We start from the raw sequence: 19,071 nt of genomic DNA, 5'->3' as shown, positions 1-19,071 counted from the left end.
TGCTGGAATGCAGTGGCACAATCTTGGCTCACTGCAAACTCCACCTCCAGGTTCAAGCAATTCTCCTGCCTCAGCTTCCTGAGTAGCTGGGATTACAAACCTGCACCAACACACCTAGCTAATGTTGTGTTTTTAGTAGAGACGAGGTTTCACCATGTTGGCCAGGCTGGTCTCAAACTCCTCACCTCAGGTTACCCACCTGCCTCGGCCTCTCAAAGTGCTGAGATTACAGGCATGAGCCACTGTGACAGGCCCAATTCAATGAATTTTTGACAGATGGATATAGGATATCCTACCTCCCCCCAAAAAATTTTTATGCCTCTTTACAGTCCGTTCCTTTTTTTTGATTTCAGCCTCAGGCAACCATTAATCTGATTTTTTTTTTTGTCACTATAGATTACTTTGCATTTTCTAGAACTTTAAGTAATTATTAGGTTGGTGCAAAACCCACTGTGGTTTTTGTCCTTGAAAGTAATGGCAAAACTGCGATTACTTTTGCATCGTCTTAAAAAATCATATAGTATGCACAGCTTTGTGTCTGGCTTGTTTCAGATGACATAAGGATTTCAAGAGTCATATATGTTGTTGTACATATCAGTAGGTATTTCTTTCATTGCTGAAAGGTGTAGCCCTTTGTATGGATGTATCACAATTTGTTCATGCATTCACCTGTTGATAGACATTTGGGCTATTTCCAGTTTTTTGCTATTGTGAATAAAACTGCTGCAGACATTTGTGTACAAGTCTTTTTGGGAGTATTTTTCCCCCTCTTCAGTAAACACTTGAGGAGAATGGCTGGGTCACATGGTAGCGGAATGTTTAATGTTTTATGGAACTTCCAGTTTTAAAAAGCCACTCTATTATGGTGCAAATTATGGGAGTTCTAGTTGCATTATATTCTTAGATATTCTAACATATTCATATTCTAATTTTAGCTATACTAATTAATGTATAGTGATATTTAATAATTACTTATGTATTCTAGGTACAAATCTGTTGTCAGACTCATGTATTGTAAAAATGCCCTTCCATTCTGTGACATGCCTTTTCATTTTCTCAATAGTATCTTTGGAGAACAAATTTGTTTTTTTTTTTTTATGAAGTCCAATTTATCAACTTTTTTAATGCGTTTATTTTCTGTCTATGAAATTCCTGCCTATCCAAGAGCACAAATGTTTTTTTTCCTATGTTTCTGTCTATAGATTTAAATTTTATTCTTAGGTCTATAAGTCATTTAAAGTGAGTTTTTGTGTAGCGTGTGAGGTAAGTGTCAATTCCTTATTTGTCTTTTTTTCTATATGAAAATTCCTTGTTCCAGCCCTGTTTGTTAAAAACAAAAACAAAAACGCTTCCATTCCCTAACCCATCTATTTATCAAGTGTAGAATATAAAAGGAAATTGTTGTACATTCATTAAATAGAATAGTATACCACAATGAAAATGAATAAATTGCCAATATGGGCAATTTATTTGTGAATTAATCTCACAAGTACCACGATGAGTCTGAGAAGAAAAACACAAAACTCCTAAATTATGATTTTTCCCTATAAACTTATTAATATGTGAAATTAAATTACATTATTTAAGGATGGATATTTATGTCATATAACTATAAAGAAGAGTAAGAATAAATGATCACAAAAGTTAGGGTAGTGGCTTCCTTTCAAGAAAAGAATGAGGCTGTGATGGGGAAAGACATTTCAGGACTTCCAGGGTATTAGCAACGTTCTATTTGTGGTTATACAGATATGTGCTTAACAATTATTCACTGGAATGTGCATACAAGTTATATTTACTTTTTTGTCAATATGTTAAATTTCATCAGAAAAGAAGAAAAATCAGGATAAGTATCTGGAACTGTATCTGCGTGAAGGTGATAGGGCTGTGGTTTAGTGAAGGAAGTCCTGGCACTGATAAAAATAAATTTGGGAAAAGTCACTTAGCCTCTCTGAGCCCCTTCATTTGTGAAGTGAGTATGATGAAATTGGATAACTTACACAATAGCTCTTTGTAAGTTGAGCCATGAAATAATAATCATAGTAACTCTTATTATTATTACAAGAGAGTGGGCAAAATGACTGGAATGAAAAGATTACGGTTTATCCGTTCCCCTCTCTAGCCTGTGTGGCTTTCCCACTAGGCAGCCATGAAGCTGTGCCCCTCAAATGAGGCTGTCCTCTTCAAGTGTGTAGTTGGCTGACACCTCCAGTAGCCACATTCTTAGGATCCACTGGGGCATTCACACTGAGGTGACACTCTCCCCAGGTGGCTTCTGCCAGTGCTTAAGCATGGTGGGAGTACTAGAGTTGGGCCATTTCTGCACAACACAGAACTCCTCTAATGGGCAATATTTGATCCAAGGCTCCACCATAGGCCTGACCAAGACCTTGGAGCTATGCTGCACTCAAAGGCTCTTCCTACTCAATCCATCCTCCATTCACTTCTCTCCTTCCTCAGGTCAGACTTGCGTTGTTGCTTGAAGGCTTTCCCTGACTTCTACTTCACCTGTCACTGGACTTTCCCCTAATAAATCTTTTACACATCTGATTCTGTTTTAGCATCTGCTTAGCATCTTGGAAGACTAGAATTGACGTATGAGATGTTGTTTACATGTGCTGAGATTTCTGACTTCTAAACAAACAGCTTCATACAAACAGTGCAAACAAACTTTTGATTTTTATTTGATCCCATTGTCCTACATAAACACAGCCAGAAACACAGATATGAATATTTTTATCCAAAAAGGTCCATGAATAGAACAATTGAGTCTTCAAAATGTTGTTTATTTTGCGTACTAAACTGCTTTTTCTTTCCTTTTTTTTACACATTTCTATATTAGATCCAGATTTTTAAAAAAATTATGAAAGGCCCAGTTAATATCGATTTATGCTAAAGTTTCTCAAGGTAAAGTCATCTAAATAAAGGCTTTGTATCAATTTGGATATGTCACTAAGCTGTAGAAGTCAAAGATGTAGAGAATTTAAAGATTGCAGCAAGCAGATTATATTAAAACTTTTTGCATCAGTATTTTGCATTTATGTTCCAAATATTTACCAAGTCAGCAGCCAAGTGAAAATGATTTTTGCATAAACTGTAAATTGCAAATTTCAAGAAACAAGGAAAATGCATTTAAATTTATTTCATTTAAAAATAGCCATGCCGCCCGGGGGCGGGGGGGTGGCTCAAGCCTGTAATCCCAGCACTTTGGGAGGCCGAGGCGGGTGGATCACGAGGTCAAGAGATCGAGACCATCCTGGTCAACATGGTGAAACCCCGTCTCTACTAAAAATACAAAACATTAGCTGGGCATTGTGGCGTGTGCCTGTAATCCCAGCTACTCAGGAGGTTGAGGCAGGAGAATTGCCTGAACCCAGGAGGCGGAGGTTGCGGTGAGCTGAGATCGATCGCGCCATTGCACTCCAGCCTGGGTAACATGAGTGACACTCCGTCTCAAAAAAAAAAAAAAAAAAAAAAAAAAAAATAGCCATGCCTTGGTGTTTACAGAATTTTTCTTTTTAAACTTTTAAAGAAAACAGGCAGCATACTTTGAAAATGCTTTATTTTAAATCACCAATGCATTTCCCTAAAATTAAACTGAAGTCTTTGGTTTACTCTAGCAGAGTTACTTGAGGAAGCATTTAATCCAAATTCAAAATCACACTTAATTTCATTATTTAAGAACCAAATACCCCACTAAATTGTCAATCTATAAAATGTACCACTTTGATCATGTATAAAGATACCATAGGTGGTTATCTGTATTTTTACGAAAAGATTGTTTTCATACACAGCTTGTGAATTAAACAAATATTTTTTTAAAAAGTAAAAAAATGGCAATGAGATAACATTAGGTATATCATTTCATTCTGGCTGAGGAGCCATTGGGTACCACCTTGCAGAATAAGCAAATGGTAAACTGAGTCAGGGATGTACATGAAGCTTGTCTTCGCCTTTTCCAAGTTACTCCATTGTCAGTCATTTCTGCTAAAAATAATAGTTTACATTTTGCTTTTCTAGCATAGTTATTATTAATAAAAATTATCAAATATCTCTGGAAAACTACTTAACCAGTTCCAATGTTCTTCATTTCTCTGTATCCTCATATAACACTTAGGTTAGCTTGATTTTTATTTCATTTGCCTTGCTAAGGAGGCAAAAAAAATCTCATTTGTTTTAATTTGCTGATGAAGAGAAACTTCTTTTCATATTTTCCACTGTTTCTCTTTTCCTTTGTCCTGTGCCTATTTGGCTATTTAGCTGTGTTTTTCTTATTGATTTGCAAGAGTTCTTTATATTACCTAAATAATACTTCTCTATCTGTTTTATATATTACAAATATTTTCTTCCTGTCTTTTCTTTGATCCTTAACTTTTTTATGGTACAAGAACTTGTAATTTGTATAGAGTTCAATTATGAATATTTTATGGTATCTACATTTTTCAACTTGCTTAAAAGACACTCATCATACCAGGTTTGTAAACATATCCTCTCATGTTTTCTCTTAATTCTTTAGCAGTTTAAAAATTTTATTTAACTCCTCTGCCTAGCAAAAGAAACTAGCAACAGACTAAAGACAACCTACAGAATGGGAGAAAATATTCACAAACTGTGCATCCAACAAAGGTCTAATATTTGGAATCTATAAGAAACTTAAACAGATCAACAAGCAAAAAACAAATAATCCCATTAAAAATAGGCAAGGGACATGAACAGGTATTTCTCAAAATAAGACACACAAGCGGCCAACAAACATAAGAAAAATGCTCATCATCATTAATCATCAGAGAAATAAAAATCAAAACCACAGTGAGATACCATCTCATACCAGTCAGAATGACTATTAGTAAGCAGTCAAAATACAACAAATGCTGGTGAGCCTGCAGAGACAAGGAGGCTTATAAACTGCTGGTGGGAATGTAAATTAGATCTACCACTGTGGAAAGCAGTTTGGAGATTTTTCAAAGTACTTAAAATCAAATTAACATTTGGTCCAGCAATCTCATTACTATGTATATATCCAAAGGTATACATATGCGCTTATATGTTTATCACAGTGCTATTCACAATAGTAAAGACATGGAATCAACTTAGATGCCTATGAATGGTGGATTGGATAAAGAAAATGTAATACATACACACATGGAATACTATGCAGCCATAAAAAAAAGAATAAAAATTACATCCTTTGCAGCCACATGGGTGCAGCTGAAGGCTATTATCTTAAAAGAATTAATGCATGAACAGAAAACCAAATACCACATATCTTCACTTTTAAGTGGGAGCTAAACATTGAGCACACATGGACATAAAGATGGGAACAATAGACACTGGGGACTACTAAAGTAGGGAAAGAGGGAGTGGGGACATGGACTGAAAAATTACCTGTACTATGCTCACTACCTGGCTGACAGGATCATCTGTACCCCAAACCTTAGTATCATGCAATATACCCATGTAGCAAGCCTGCAGTTGTAGCCCCGAATATAAAATAAAAGTTGAAATTATTTTTAAACAACTTTTATTTAACTTTTTAATCCATCTGGAGTTCACTTTTGTACAGAGTAATTTAAATAATCTACCTTTTGTCCTCAAATAAAAAATTAGTTGAAACCAAATTATTTACTGAGTAGTTTGTAATTTTCACTATGATGTGAGATACTGCCTTTATCATTACTAAATTTCAGTGTATACATTACTCTGTTTCTGAACTCTCTATTGGACTCACTTTGTTGTTCTATTTTTGCAGGAATGTAAGGCAGTTTTAATTATTATAACTTAAGTACATGCTTCAATATATGAAAGATCAAATTCCCTCTCATGTTAAAAAATAATTTCTTGATTATTCTTTCATGTTTTATTTTCCAGATGAATTTTACAGTTGGCCTATAACATTCAACAATTTTCTTGCTGGAATTTGTATTTAAACTACTTTGAATTTATAAATGTCACTTTTTTCTTTTACAATATATAATTCTTTAGCTGTTAAAAGCAACGTAAATATAATTCCCATCAAGAAAAAAAGTTTCTTTGCAATATTGAATACTACAAAGTGAATTTTAGATTTAATGTTGAAAGTAATGAGGAATCTTAATAACTGGAAGAATGAGATGAAAGACTTGGATTTAGAAAGCTTTCACTAATTGCTTCAAAAGCTTCCTTAAAGCAAGTTTCAGTTAGGATTAGTGTTATGATAGGAATAGTCTCACATAAGGGTAAACAGACTGTGGGAGCAAACTGGCATGAGAGGATAAGAAGCCAGCTAGGGCAGGGTCAAAGGATATAAAGGGGAAAGACAAATGTAAAATATTTCCAAGAAATAAGTAAGCTATAATCATACCCTTGTTTGATGAACAAGTCTCTGAAGCATTACAGTAAAGCATCTTGGTTTCTTTGTCCTTAAGTTTCCATTTAGGACAGAAAGCCTTCAAGACTAGCAATGATGATTCCTATTTTTTACTTCATTTACATATCTGTGCTATGCCTGTTTTGTGTTTACAAACATTGCAGGATTATAATCCTATATTTTCTATCTTTCACCTTGAGCTGTTGCCTGAGGTTTTCACATATGGTGAATCTTTTGACTGGCTTTAATACATTTAGACAATAGCCTGATTCATTTAAAAATAAAACCAGCCACTATAGTTCCTGTCATTGTTTTAAAGTCATAAGGATATCAGAACTAAATCTGCATATTTCATCATGCAGAATATTAAAAATAAATTTATTGTGTATATTTGAAGTTTACACAGGATGTTATGACATAGTGAAATGATTACTTATAACAAAGCAAGTTAACATATCTAGCAACTCATATAGTTATTTTTTATTTTGACAAGAACACAGTAAGATCTAAAATGGTATTTAATAAAGATTCCTAATAAAATAGAATTTTAGTTACAGCAGTCCTCGTGTTGGACATTAGATCTCTAACTCATTCATTCTACATAGCCCCATTTCCTCCGCCATTTCCCTGGTTCCCCACTGCCTCTGGTAACCACCGTTTTATTTTCTATCTCTGTATATTTGACTTTTTAAAACATACCACATATAAGTGAGAGAATGCAGTATTTTTCTTTCTCTGTCTGGCTTATTTCACTTAGCATACTGTCCTCCAGTTTTATCCATGTTGTGGCAAATGGCAGGATCTCCTTTTTTAAAGACTGAGTAATATTCCATTGTATATGTAAAATCACAGTTTCTTTATCCATTCATCTGTCAACAATCACTTAGGTAGTTTCCATATCTTGGCTATTGGGAATAATGCTGCAATGAACATTGAAGGATGAAGACATTTTTACAAGGTGATGATTTCATCCCCTGTGGGTATATACCCAGAAAAAAGACTTCTGGGTCATACGATGGTACTATTTTTAACTTCTTTAGAAACCTACACACCGTTTTCCATAACGGCTACCTTCCCATCAATAGTGTACTAGGGTTTCCTTTTCTCCATATCCTCACCAGTATTTACTGTCTCTTGTCTCTTACATAATGCCCATCCTAACAGATGTGAGGTAATAGCTTATAGCAGTTTTAAATTTCCCTTATGGTTAATGATGTTTAGCACCTTTTCATATATTGTTTGGCCATTTTTATGTCTTTTTTGGAAAAATATTTGCCTAGGTTTTTGCTCATTTTTAATAGGGTTATTTGGTTTTTTTCTATTGAGTTGTGAGAGTTCTTTATAAGTGTTGGGTATTAACTCCTTATCAGATATGTGATATGCAAATATTTTTCCCAGTCTATAGGACTTTTCATTTTGTTTATTTCTTTCTCTGCTGTGTGGAAGCTATTTAGTTTGATATAATCCCATTTATTTATTTTTCTTTTTGTAGCCTGTGCTTTTGGTGTGATATTCAAAAAATCATTGTCAAGGGTAACATCAAGCAACTTCTCCCCTATGTTCTCTTCTAGGAGTTTTATGCTTTCAGGTCTTACATTTAGTCCTTTTATCCATTTTGAATTGATTTTTTTATGTATGGTGCAAGATAAAGATATGATTTCATTTTTTTGCATGTCAAAATTCTGCTTTCCTAGTATCATTTACTGAAGAGACTACCTTTTATCCATTGTTGTCTTCTTGGTGCCCTTGTCAAAAATTAGTTGATCATAAGGTTAGATTTATTTCTGGACTCAATTTTGTTCCATTAGTCTGCATTTCTCTTTTTGTGCCAACACCACACTGTTTTGATTATTATCACTTTGTAATATAATTTTAAGTCAGGTAGTGTGATGCCTTCAACTTTGTTTTTCTTTGTCAATATTACTTTGGCTATTTGGGGATTTTTGTGGTTCCATACACATTTTTTGTGGTTTCATACAAATGGATCATTTTCTCTATTTCTGTGAAGAATGCCATTGGAATTTTGTTAGGAATTGCGTTGAATCTGAATATCGCTTTGAATAGGATGAACATTTTAATTATATTGATTCTCCCAAAGCATGAATGCAGGACATCTTTTCATTTATTTGAATACTCTTCAATTTATTTCATCAATGTTTTATCATTTTTAGTGTATAGGTCTTTTAACTCCTTGCCTAAGTTTATGACTATTTTATTTCCCTTGATGTCATTGTGAATATGATTGTTTTCTTGATACACAGGATATTTGGAATCGTCCAGGATTATAGGTACTGACATCCTTAAAAAGTTAGTTTTCCAAATGGTACTCATCATCTTCATCATCATCATTATAACTCCTAGCATTTATTGAGTAGTCACCATGTACAAGGCACTTTCTTTGCACACATTATCTAGACACTATAGTATTAGAACTATCTAGGTAAATATAGTAGCATAGTATTAGTGGAGAGATAGATACTATAAGTATTCTCAATTTACAGATAAGAAAACTGAGGTAAACAAAATATAAGTAACCTGCCCAAAGGCACACTCCTGCTAGATGACAGTCTTTATGTTGAACACAGGAATTTCACTACCAAGTCTACACTTTTAATAGCTATTCTAAATGACTAAATTAATAGACTCTTTTCTTAAATATGAAAATCTTTAAGAAGCTGTTAATTGCCACTCACCCCTTTTTTGTTACAGTACTTGAGAACTTGTTTTGTCTTTTTAGCGCCGTATTTAGATGTATTGAAGCTGTATATTTGTGTTTGAGGCTCTTATTTAAGCAAAAGAGAGTGAGTCATCAGGTTTTAGCTGCTTCTTTGACTTGAGTTTTCTAATTTTGCTTGTTCTCCCTGGAAATGTGCAAACATCCTGAATGTCTGTGCAACTGAGACTTCTGAAGTTAGACAGAAACATCCTTGACATCATTTCCCATTATTCACCATAATGCCGGGCACTTAACTCTTCTGCAAACTCCATTCCTTGCTATTCTACATTAGCACTTAAGATCTGGTCACCAAAGATAACATTTGTCATTCTTCCTCTGTTGTCAAGCTGGCTTATTTTCTGTGCATTTGAGGTCTGAGTAACAGTTACAAAAAGCCAATTTCTTTCCTGGATCAAATGAAGATGGAGGAATTTCGAGGAAGTGGGGCCCCACAAGTGATTTCTGGTTTTGAAATTGTTGGTGGTACTTGATGAGGTACAGTATTATCTTAAGTTCAACCTGAAGACAGTTGCAACGTGTCAGACTAACCCAGAATGGTCGAAGGCCAGGCTGCCACTCGTGCTTAATTTATTCAGTAGTAACTAAAGAGCTGTTTAAGGGTTCAGCTGCATTTACCTAACTGCCTTTTGACAAAATAACAAACTGCTTCCCAGTCTGCCTTGACACTCTAACTGTAACTGTAGGCAGATCTGAAAAAAAAAAATTGTCTGGGTCTACATACAATTTAGTTTAAATAAGGTAAAATGAAGAAATTACTGCTGTTGATATTCTCACTTTCTTTTTGAGAAAATGTATGACAGTATTGGCTTCCAGAAAAAAGGATTCTATAAACCATCTGTGCTAAGAGCTATATCAATGTGAACATTCAGAGTAGAAGTCCATGTGGCCACTGTCAGCAGCAGGTCACTGGAAGAAACTCCTAGGGTTTTTGTTTAAAAGAGGGTGGGAAGTTATGAAACGTTCTGCTAATTAGATACGTAGTCCTAGCAGTCCTAGTTTGGTGAGCTGCCATACATGCCTTTCCCACCAGGGTTATTTGCTGGGCAGCATAGACTCTGGAGACAGCCACGCAGTCTAGGGTACTTTTCCCACAAGAAAGGACCAGCTTGTTCCATTCATTTCAAGTGTATCCTTTCTCTAGTCCTGCTAAAATGCCGATCTACTTTTTCTTTTTTTTTTTTTTAAGACAGTATTGCTCTGTCACCCAGGCTGGAGTGCAATGACGCGATCCCTGCTCACTGCAAACTCTGCATGCCAGGTTCAAGCGATTCTCCTGCCCCAGCCTCCCAAGCTGGGATTACAGGCATGAGCCACTGTCCCCAGCTAATTTTTGTATTTTTAGTAGAGATGGGGTTTCGCCACGTTGGCCAGGCTGGTCTTGAACTCCTGGCCTCAAGTAATCCACTCACCTCCACCTCCCAAAGTGCTGGGATTACAGGGGTGAACCACCGTGCCCAGCCTCTACCTATTTTTGTACCCATTAGAGACGTTTACCTTCACCTAACACATGCAGACACACACAGATAAACACACACAGAATTTAAATCCACATTGGAAGAGGGGAGATGAGAGGAAAAGAAGAATATAAATGTATTTATGACACTGAAATGTACGCTTGAAAATGGTAAAGACGGTAAATTATATTATATACATTCACCTCATAAAAACTTTAAAAACTAAAAAATTAAAGTAGAAAAAGCTGGAGGTGAATAACATTGGAAGCAAATTCCGGCCTGATATGAATGTAAGTGAAATCGTTTGTTGTGGGAGTTTGCCTTCTCCTATATACACATGATGGAATGTTCACATGCAAAATCGTAAAGGAATGAAACAGATGACAATAACAATTCCCCCCAAGCAAGATCAAGAGTATATCAACGTTCATCCATTAATAAAGCCAGATTACATAGCATCATGTTTTCTTGATCATTTTGAATACAATTACTGGTGGTAGGGGCTAAAATATTTACCCAGGATGAAAAAGAATGAGTAATTCTGAATGATAATTTACTTCTCGGCTCACAGAATCCCACACCTGAAAGTTGGTTCGAATTAATTTATAATTCAAGACCATGTGGTTTCTATTACATTCCTAATCAGCCCAACCAGAATCAAACCACTTTTAAAATAGCAAGGTCGGAGGTGTAAACCGGGGACCCAAGCCCTGGTTTCAGCACCAAGTGGTATCACATAATGTTTGCACAGGTCTTTATCACACTTCTCCTGTGACTGTCAGATAAAATGCCTGAGTTTTTTCTGCTATTTCTTTCAGGCAGCAGGAAAAAAACTTATCAGTATCAACTTTTTCTTGTTGTTGTTGTTAATTTGTTATTTAGTTTTTTGTTAGAGTTTGAAAGGGTGAAGTTATTAAAGAGATCTGGGGTCATTATTTTTCATCATAGAATAATTATATGGCAGTACTAAAGAAAAAAATTACACTTTAATTTTGTTAAAAGTAACTATGGTGTTTTTATCCCAATATGAACAAAAAAGCAACAGAAAGTTTGTTTTTTTCCCTTTTAGTTTAGTTTGCTAATATCTAGGCCCTCCTGACTTTTCATTTCCAGTTTCTCACACAAATGCTAGGAACCACATTTTCATTTCCTGAGAAATTTGGCGGTCTTCTAGCGTAGGCCACCTCCTGTAACCTGCGATTAGTAGACTGCAGTAGACTGTATTTCCCAAGGACAGTCATGACATGATCTCTTATCCCAAATGCTCCTCCAAGACCTTGTAGCTCCCCCTTCCATCTTGAATTTGAGCAAGGTTGTGACTCACTCATAAGCATTGGGATGAAGCAGAGTGATGGTGCATGACCTCTGAGGCAGGTCAGCTCCCGCCCTGTGAGCCGGAATACTCATGAAGGAGGCCAGAGTGCCCTGGAAGCAGTTCAGCTGCCCCAAGGCAGCCATACTACAAGAAAGCCCAAACTAACATCCCAGAGTGATCACGTGAAGAAGTCCTGACATCAAGGGGCCCCCTACCTGCTCCAGCCCCTGCTTTTTAAGGTCAGCTAAGCTTACAACTATGTGAATATCATGAGCCCAAACGCCCCAGCCAAGCCCTTCCTTCTCAGTAGCTAGTTGTTAGAAACTATAAAGATAAGAAAATACTTAGCTGGGCACGGTGGCTCACACCTGTTATCCCATGCACTTTGGGAGGCTGAGGCGGGTGGATCACCTGAGGTCAGGAGTTTGAGACTAGCTTGACCAAAATGGTGAAGCCCGTGTCTACCAAAAATACAAAAAATTAGCCAGGTGTGGTGGTGGGTGCCTGTAATCCCAGCTACTTGGGAGGCTGAGGCAGGAGAATAACTTGAACCTGGGAGGCAGACATTGCAGTGAGCTGAGGTCATGCCATTGCACTCCAGCCTGGGCAACAGAGCAAGACTATGTCTCAAAAAAATAAATAAATAAATAAAAAGAAAGAAACTATTTGTGCATTTTAGGTCACTAAGGTTTAGGTTAATTTGTTATAAAGCAACAATAACCAGGAACATAGGTACTGGGAAGAAATTAAATTACAAATTAAAGTCATGCCCCTAGCTTCAGAAATTAATTGGCAGAATTTTTGGAATGAATCTATTTGAATATAGCCATCCTGTCTCATGATTTCACCATACCAGCGTTTCTCATAACTGTGTTGAAAACTCTAAAATATAGTTGGCATATGAGGTTCAGATATTTGAATCCTAAAGGCTAACCTTATTTTTTTCCACCTGTAATGAACCATTCCAAATGAAATTACAAGAGTCAAACAAAAAAGAAAGTAGAATTATCTGGCAAGTGGGTTGGAATTACTTTTAATTAACCAAAATTTTCCCAGAGTGCTTCTGCCATCTCTAGCAGACAGATTCTCTCCCCATTTTCAATGTGGTAAATAATAGGACCCTCACCTGCTGGGCTTCCCGGGTTTTATGCTTCTCTCTAAGAAGGAGCACTATGATTAAAAGGTGAAATTATCTAGGCGGTGACATTTTAATCATCCTTCCCTAAAGAGTTGGGTTTTCCATTTGGATGCATTAATTTGTGCTTCTAGTTAGGTTGCTTTGTAAATGGAAGTGTTTTTCAATAGTTGAATAGATGGTGTGTGTTCTCTGTCTCATAAGCAAAAGAGGGAGGGAACTCTGTCTTCCCTAGGACCTGTGCACCTACTATATCTCTGCACCCAGCAAACTTTGGAGAATATGATGTCTAAATGGGAGCATATCAAAGAATGCAAGATCCAGCAATATCGTTACAAGTGTCTGTGAAATAATAATAAAGTAATCATAATAGCGTAATAGTGTTTATTGAGTATTTACTATGTATAAGGTACTGGCACAAAATATTTTAAAGCATTATCTCATTTAATATTCATAATATTTAATATTCATAATATTGACTTAACTGGCATAAAAAAGCGTGTGTGTGTTTTGTTTGTGTGTGTCTGTGTGTATACTCTGGGGCCTTCAGACTCTTGGCTATTGCTCTTTAATATTTTTTTGCAGCTTCAATAAGTAGTGAAGGCATGGGAAGAGAATTGTTTTTCCTATAGAATTGTACAGGACACCCAGAAGCTATAGGACAATAAGAAAAACAGAAAATAATATAGCAGGACCAAGCTCAATACGACAGCTATCAGCCTCAGACTCACGTAAGTTAGGCTCTGTGACAATCATGTGGATAAAAGTGAAAAATGGACTGAAATGAAAGGAAATGCAGCCTCTTCAGAGATGCATTTTCTGACCACCCGTCCAAAAGAGCTCAGCCCCCCTCATAATTCTTATACCCACCTGGCGCTCCATGCGTTACTTTTTTGTCATTGCTTTTGCAGGATGAGACTACGGCCTCCATGAGAACAAGGATGGCAGAGAACCCTGCTGTCTCCCCAGCACCTGGAGCAGTGCCTGGCACAGAGTGGGTGTTCGATGAATATCTTTCAAATAAATGAATAAGAACAGACTTCGAGAGGAACTGGAGAGGTAGTTGGATAAGGGAAAGACTTAGGCAAAAAGAAAGTAGTACACCTGAGTTAGGAACTGAAAACAGACAACTCTTGGTAGAACATGGGAGATAAAAGCTTCAATTACTCCCACCGCTCTGTCTCAAGCTACAGTGTTTAAGCTGCGGTTCAAAACACTGAATAAGCAGCAGGCACGTGATTCAAGAACATACTGTTTCTAAACAAACAACAAGCCTCATTTTCTAATACCGTCGGTAACCAGAGAGGAGACCAGTTGTCTTCGATTCATTTTTCCTTTTATGCTTAATGGCATCTGCAGATGTTACCTTTCCCTTTTTACTGACTGCTTATTTTTGCAGTGAAAGAACTTCCAGCAGCATTCCTATGACTTAAGTACCATAATCGAGAGATTAGGATAATGTCCAGTACCCTTCAAATTACTTGTTCAATGCCTCTTAAAAAATTGGTCAGATTTCTTCTTTCCTCTTTTGTTTAACAAACACCTACTGCATGTTAGGCAGCGTCAAGAAAGCAAAGACTAACCAGACCGAGATCCTGTTTTCAGGAACCCATGTGGGTTTCACCACGATGCACCATTTTTGGTAAGCACCTGCACAATGTTTCTTTTCTGCAGAAGCAAGTGACAGTTTATATTAAATCACTGAGTTTATTTTTCATTCATCTCACCAGCTGTATAGCAGCTTTCATGATATTCTTTCATGTCATGGAACATTTCCTGTGGGTTATGTTGTCCCGTCCCTTTCTTTCTTAAAACAGAAAGCAGGGGGAAAAAAGTATTAGGACATCTGGTTTATGTGCCTGTGGGAAACAAGACTGAATACTTGGTACTTTATGTTCCTTTTATTTCTGCTTTACCACCATGACCTACATGGAATATTAGTCATTTCAACAGATCTCCAGATTACAGAGTTTTAAAATTTTTTTTCAGATTTTATGAAGATAATTTTACAGTCATATCTATCAAACTCATTTGCCCATTTATGCATTCATTGATTCAACAAATATGTCTTAAGTTACTATCACATGCCAAGCAATATCCTATTCTCAAAGAGTCTATAGTTTTGAGGGAAGATAGACATGCAAACCCACACTTTTATTTTCATACAACAAGAACTTTGGTTTAACAAAGATAGATGCAAACCTCAGGGGGCAGGGGCAGGGAACAGAGCAAAGCAGCCTAAGTCTGCTGTGAGAATTGGGGAAGGAGTAATGACAGATAACAATGGGACTGAGAGTCAGAGAATGAGAGAGACTGCTAAGCAGAAAAGCAACAGGGTGTGTGAGCAGGGTGGAGGGCGGGGGAGATGGTGTTCCAAGCAGTTGGCAAAGTTGAGAAAAATGGAGATGTGACATGTTGCAGAATATCTGGGGTGTAAAATAAAAGAAGGAAGTGGCAGAAGAAACTGGGGAAGGAAATAAGACTCTACTCACAAAAGACTTTGTGTTTCATGAAAGGGAGGTTATGTATTTATCCTGGGGGCATATGAAAGCACTGAAAATTTTTGAGGAATGACACAATCAGATTTTGTTTTTTAAAGGTATGATGATGGCATTATGAGGATTGCGTTAATAATGATGAGAAGTGTGGGGAAATGAGAAGAGAGGTGGGGGCCCAGTAAGCCCAGGCTGGGCATGATGGCTCATGCCTGTAATAGTAACACTTTGGGAGGCAGAGGCCAGACGATTGTTTGAGCTCAGGAGTTCAGGACTAGCCTGGGCAACATAGGGAGACCCCATCTCTACAAGAAGTTAAAAAAAAATTAGCAAGGTGTGCTGTCATGCACCTGTAATCCCTGCTACTTGGGAGACTGAGGCAAGAGGATCACTTGAGCTCAGGTGGCTGAGGCTACAGTGAGCCATGAACACGCCACTGCACTCCACTGTCATCCAGTTTGGATGACAGAACAAGACCCTGTCTCAAATCAAAAGAAAAAGAAAAAAAATGTAGAGTGATAACCAGATGAGCAATGACCAGATGAAGGGTTTTTTTCTCTCCATTTTCTACGATGGGAAATATGAAAGGGTCATGAAGATGTCTGTATGGCACAGAGAACAGCCAAAAGAGAGGGAGACAAGAAACTGATGAAGCTTGGCCTGGGAAACGGAGGAGATGTGAAGCACAGGGCACAGCGGAGAGGATTGGCCCTAGGTGGGGTTGGAGGCAGTTTTTCTTCTGAGATGAACCGGGGAGGGGAAGGATGGATGAGGTGTCACTAAGTATCACAGGACAGGGGCAAGAAGCTGAGGGAGTGTCCCTGGTAACCTCACTGTTCCCTGTTAAAGAAAATGTGGAATCAGGTGCCAGGAAGAGGGCAGGTGGAGGTCTGGGAAGCATGACGAAGCTGGAAAATTGCACAGTGAGAGAGACAGAAAATAAGAGATTGGGATGGACCTGTCAAACTGTAATACACTAATAAAGATTAGTACACATTTGTTCCAAGTTTTTGGGCTTAAATTTATGGTTAAATATATATTTCTAAAGCATTCTAAATCACTTTAGAGTGTTCTTGTCTCATGTTTGACCAGAATGTGTTTCCCTATGTCACTGCTTCTCCCACCCACTGAATTTATTACTCCTATAAGAGAGTGAGTTATTGAGATTTAATAGGCATAGGAATTACCAGAGGAGATTGCTGAAATCACAGATTTCTGGATCTGAGCCTCAGCAATGCTGACTCAGTAGGTCAGGTTTAAACAGGCACCATGGATGATTCAGATGCAGATGGTCTGAGGACCCAAAATGAGATGTGTTGCTATGGGAGGTGAACTTGAACAATTCTGGAGATTGTTCAACATAATCCAACATGAGAAGTTTTCAGGACTTTGTTTCACCTGCCAAGATGCAGAAAAACTCGAGAGGCTTCAAAGAAGTGTTTGAAATATCATTGCAGGTTAAGTTTTGCTTGGTAGTGGTAAGAAGGATTGGGATGAATAAGGAGAGATGACCACATTCAGAGCAAGACAAGCACCTCAGTTTGGAAAAATAATGCAGGCCACAGGATATTTAAATATCAGTATATTTGTATAACTTCCAGTCCCCTGGAGTTTTTATTAAGTACAATCACATTGCATTTGTATTGTTAAGTTGCCTGTCAAGAAAAAGTTTCTAAGTATGTGCTGTATCAAATACTATAAGCAAAGTGGATATATGGCTATAGATTTTACTCTTCTTTGGTTCACCTTTTGAAGGAGCAGGTGGGAGAGAAAATATATGTAGAACACTCTTGGTAAAAAAAATCATAGATCAACGTAGTACAGATATTTGATAAACACCGTTTGTTTTATCATCCAATATGTATGGAGTACCTACCACTTGCTCACTCAAGCATAATTACTAAACATCTCACGTGAGCTAGACACTAGAGCAAAAAGCCTGTCAAGGTAAGAGAGCTACTGAACTTACCCCCAAACTTCCAGTCTCCTTGGGAGACAGAGACAAGAATAAGTTATTATAATATATGGTTAAACATGGCAATTGTTTTAAACGCAAGGGTTTCTGGAATCTGTGTAGTGCCAGTTATGGCAGGTAGAGATGGGTGGAAACGATTCCAGCTTATAATGATCAACTAAATTCTAACAACCAAGTGATGTGTGACCGTGCACCATTATCATGTAAGTATAATATTGTGGGTAATAACTGCTTGCCCCAATATGGTGTTATTTTTTATAAAGTTGTATCAAACATATAAAAAATAAAGATATCTACTTTTATACCAGGAGATATACTAGACAAGTTCACAGAAGCATCATTTATAATAGCAAAAAAAATGGAAAAAAAAAAAGGGTCTATCAACCATAGAATGTATTCTTTTTTAAACTCTGGCATATTCAAATAATAGAATATGCTACAGGAGTGAAGTGAATTACAGCTAAATAAAACAACATGGTTATATCATAGAAATATTATACTGACTAAAAAAAAAAAAAAAAAAACCTGGACATAAAAAATACATATAGTACAATTTCTTCTACAAAAAAAATGCAAAATCATGTAAGACCAGCAGGTGGTAAACTATAAAGAAATATAAGAACCTGATGAAAATTCAATATAGTGATCCCTCTGAGAAGAGGAAAGAGAATGGGCTTAAGGAAAGACCCATGGAATTTCAAAGGTAATACTCTTTGAGTTGCATTGAGTAGGGGTATACGGGATTTGTTGAATCATTACCCATTATGATTTACATACATTCTGTAGATACGCATATGTAGCTACTGAACATTCAATGAAACCAATTTAAAGTAGAAAATAATGTATTTGGGGACCTTCAAAAGAAGATACAGCATTTTCTTGGTTTTCTTATGTACTTTGCATCTAAAATAGACAATATAAATCAGGTTTAAAATCTGCTTTGCCAATGAGTATTATTCACAGTCTTTAGCAGTTAACACAGTCATATCAAAACTTCAATAAATTACTTTTACAGAAGCCAGTGTATCTTTGTTTAATTCTTACACTATATGTCCAGCTTGGCCCATCCTTACCAGGGAGTCTTGAACTATATGAGAATGTCTATTTGTATTAAAGTAGCTAAAATTTTATCTAAAAGAAATTTAACACCTATATGTTCACATCCTATGGGTATGCATACAATATTGAATGTCTGTTATGTACCAACACAGAGAATGCAATGGGAATGCACCATTACAGAGAAAGATTGTCTCCTATCTTCCTGGGGAAATCCAGAAAGGTTTTTTGTTTGTTTGTTTGTTTGTTTGTTTTAGCAGAGACAAAATTTACACTGAACCTTGAGAAATTAATTGAATTTAGCAAGAGGAAGAAGAGGTGAAGGTAGAGGCAAGGTCTTTCAGGCAGAGGGAGGGATAAAGGCTCAAGCTAAGAGATAATAAATAGTTTAATACAACTGGAATAAAATGGAGAAGGAGAATAGGTAGGGTGTAAGGTCTGAAAGGACCTGTGTACTAAACTGGAGAGTCTGAACGTTACTAAAGTTATGAAGACCTCCCTGAATTGATTAAGAAGGGCAATGTCACGATCATACATTTGTTCAAGAATAGTCCCTGACTT

General features: G+C 36.8%; 1 long non-coding RNA gene across 1 annotated transcript in view; it reads right to left on the bottom strand.

Moving 5' to 3' along the window:
* The window catches only part of LOC116531296, a 49,367-nt gene that overhangs the window by 29,679 nt on the left and 617 nt on the right, over nt 1-19,071 (bottom strand). Inside the window, exon 2 of the long non-coding RNA XR_004260357.1 lies at nt 17,386-17,387. This is a non-coding gene — a long non-coding RNA (uncharacterized LOC116531296). The remainder of the gene's footprint in view (nt 1-17,385; nt 17,388-19,071) is intronic.

The sequence above is a fragment of the Sapajus apella genome, unplaced genomic scaffold (assembly GCF_009761245.1).
Source record: "Sapajus apella isolate SASKATOON/1434 unplaced genomic scaffold, GSC_monkey_1.0 scaffold3, whole genome shotgun sequence".
Taxonomy (NCBI): Eukaryota; Metazoa; Chordata; class Mammalia; order Primates; family Cebidae; genus Sapajus; species Sapajus apella.
The sequence above is the reverse complement of the archived record's forward strand: the minus strand, read 5'-3'. Positions and strand labels throughout refer to the sequence as shown.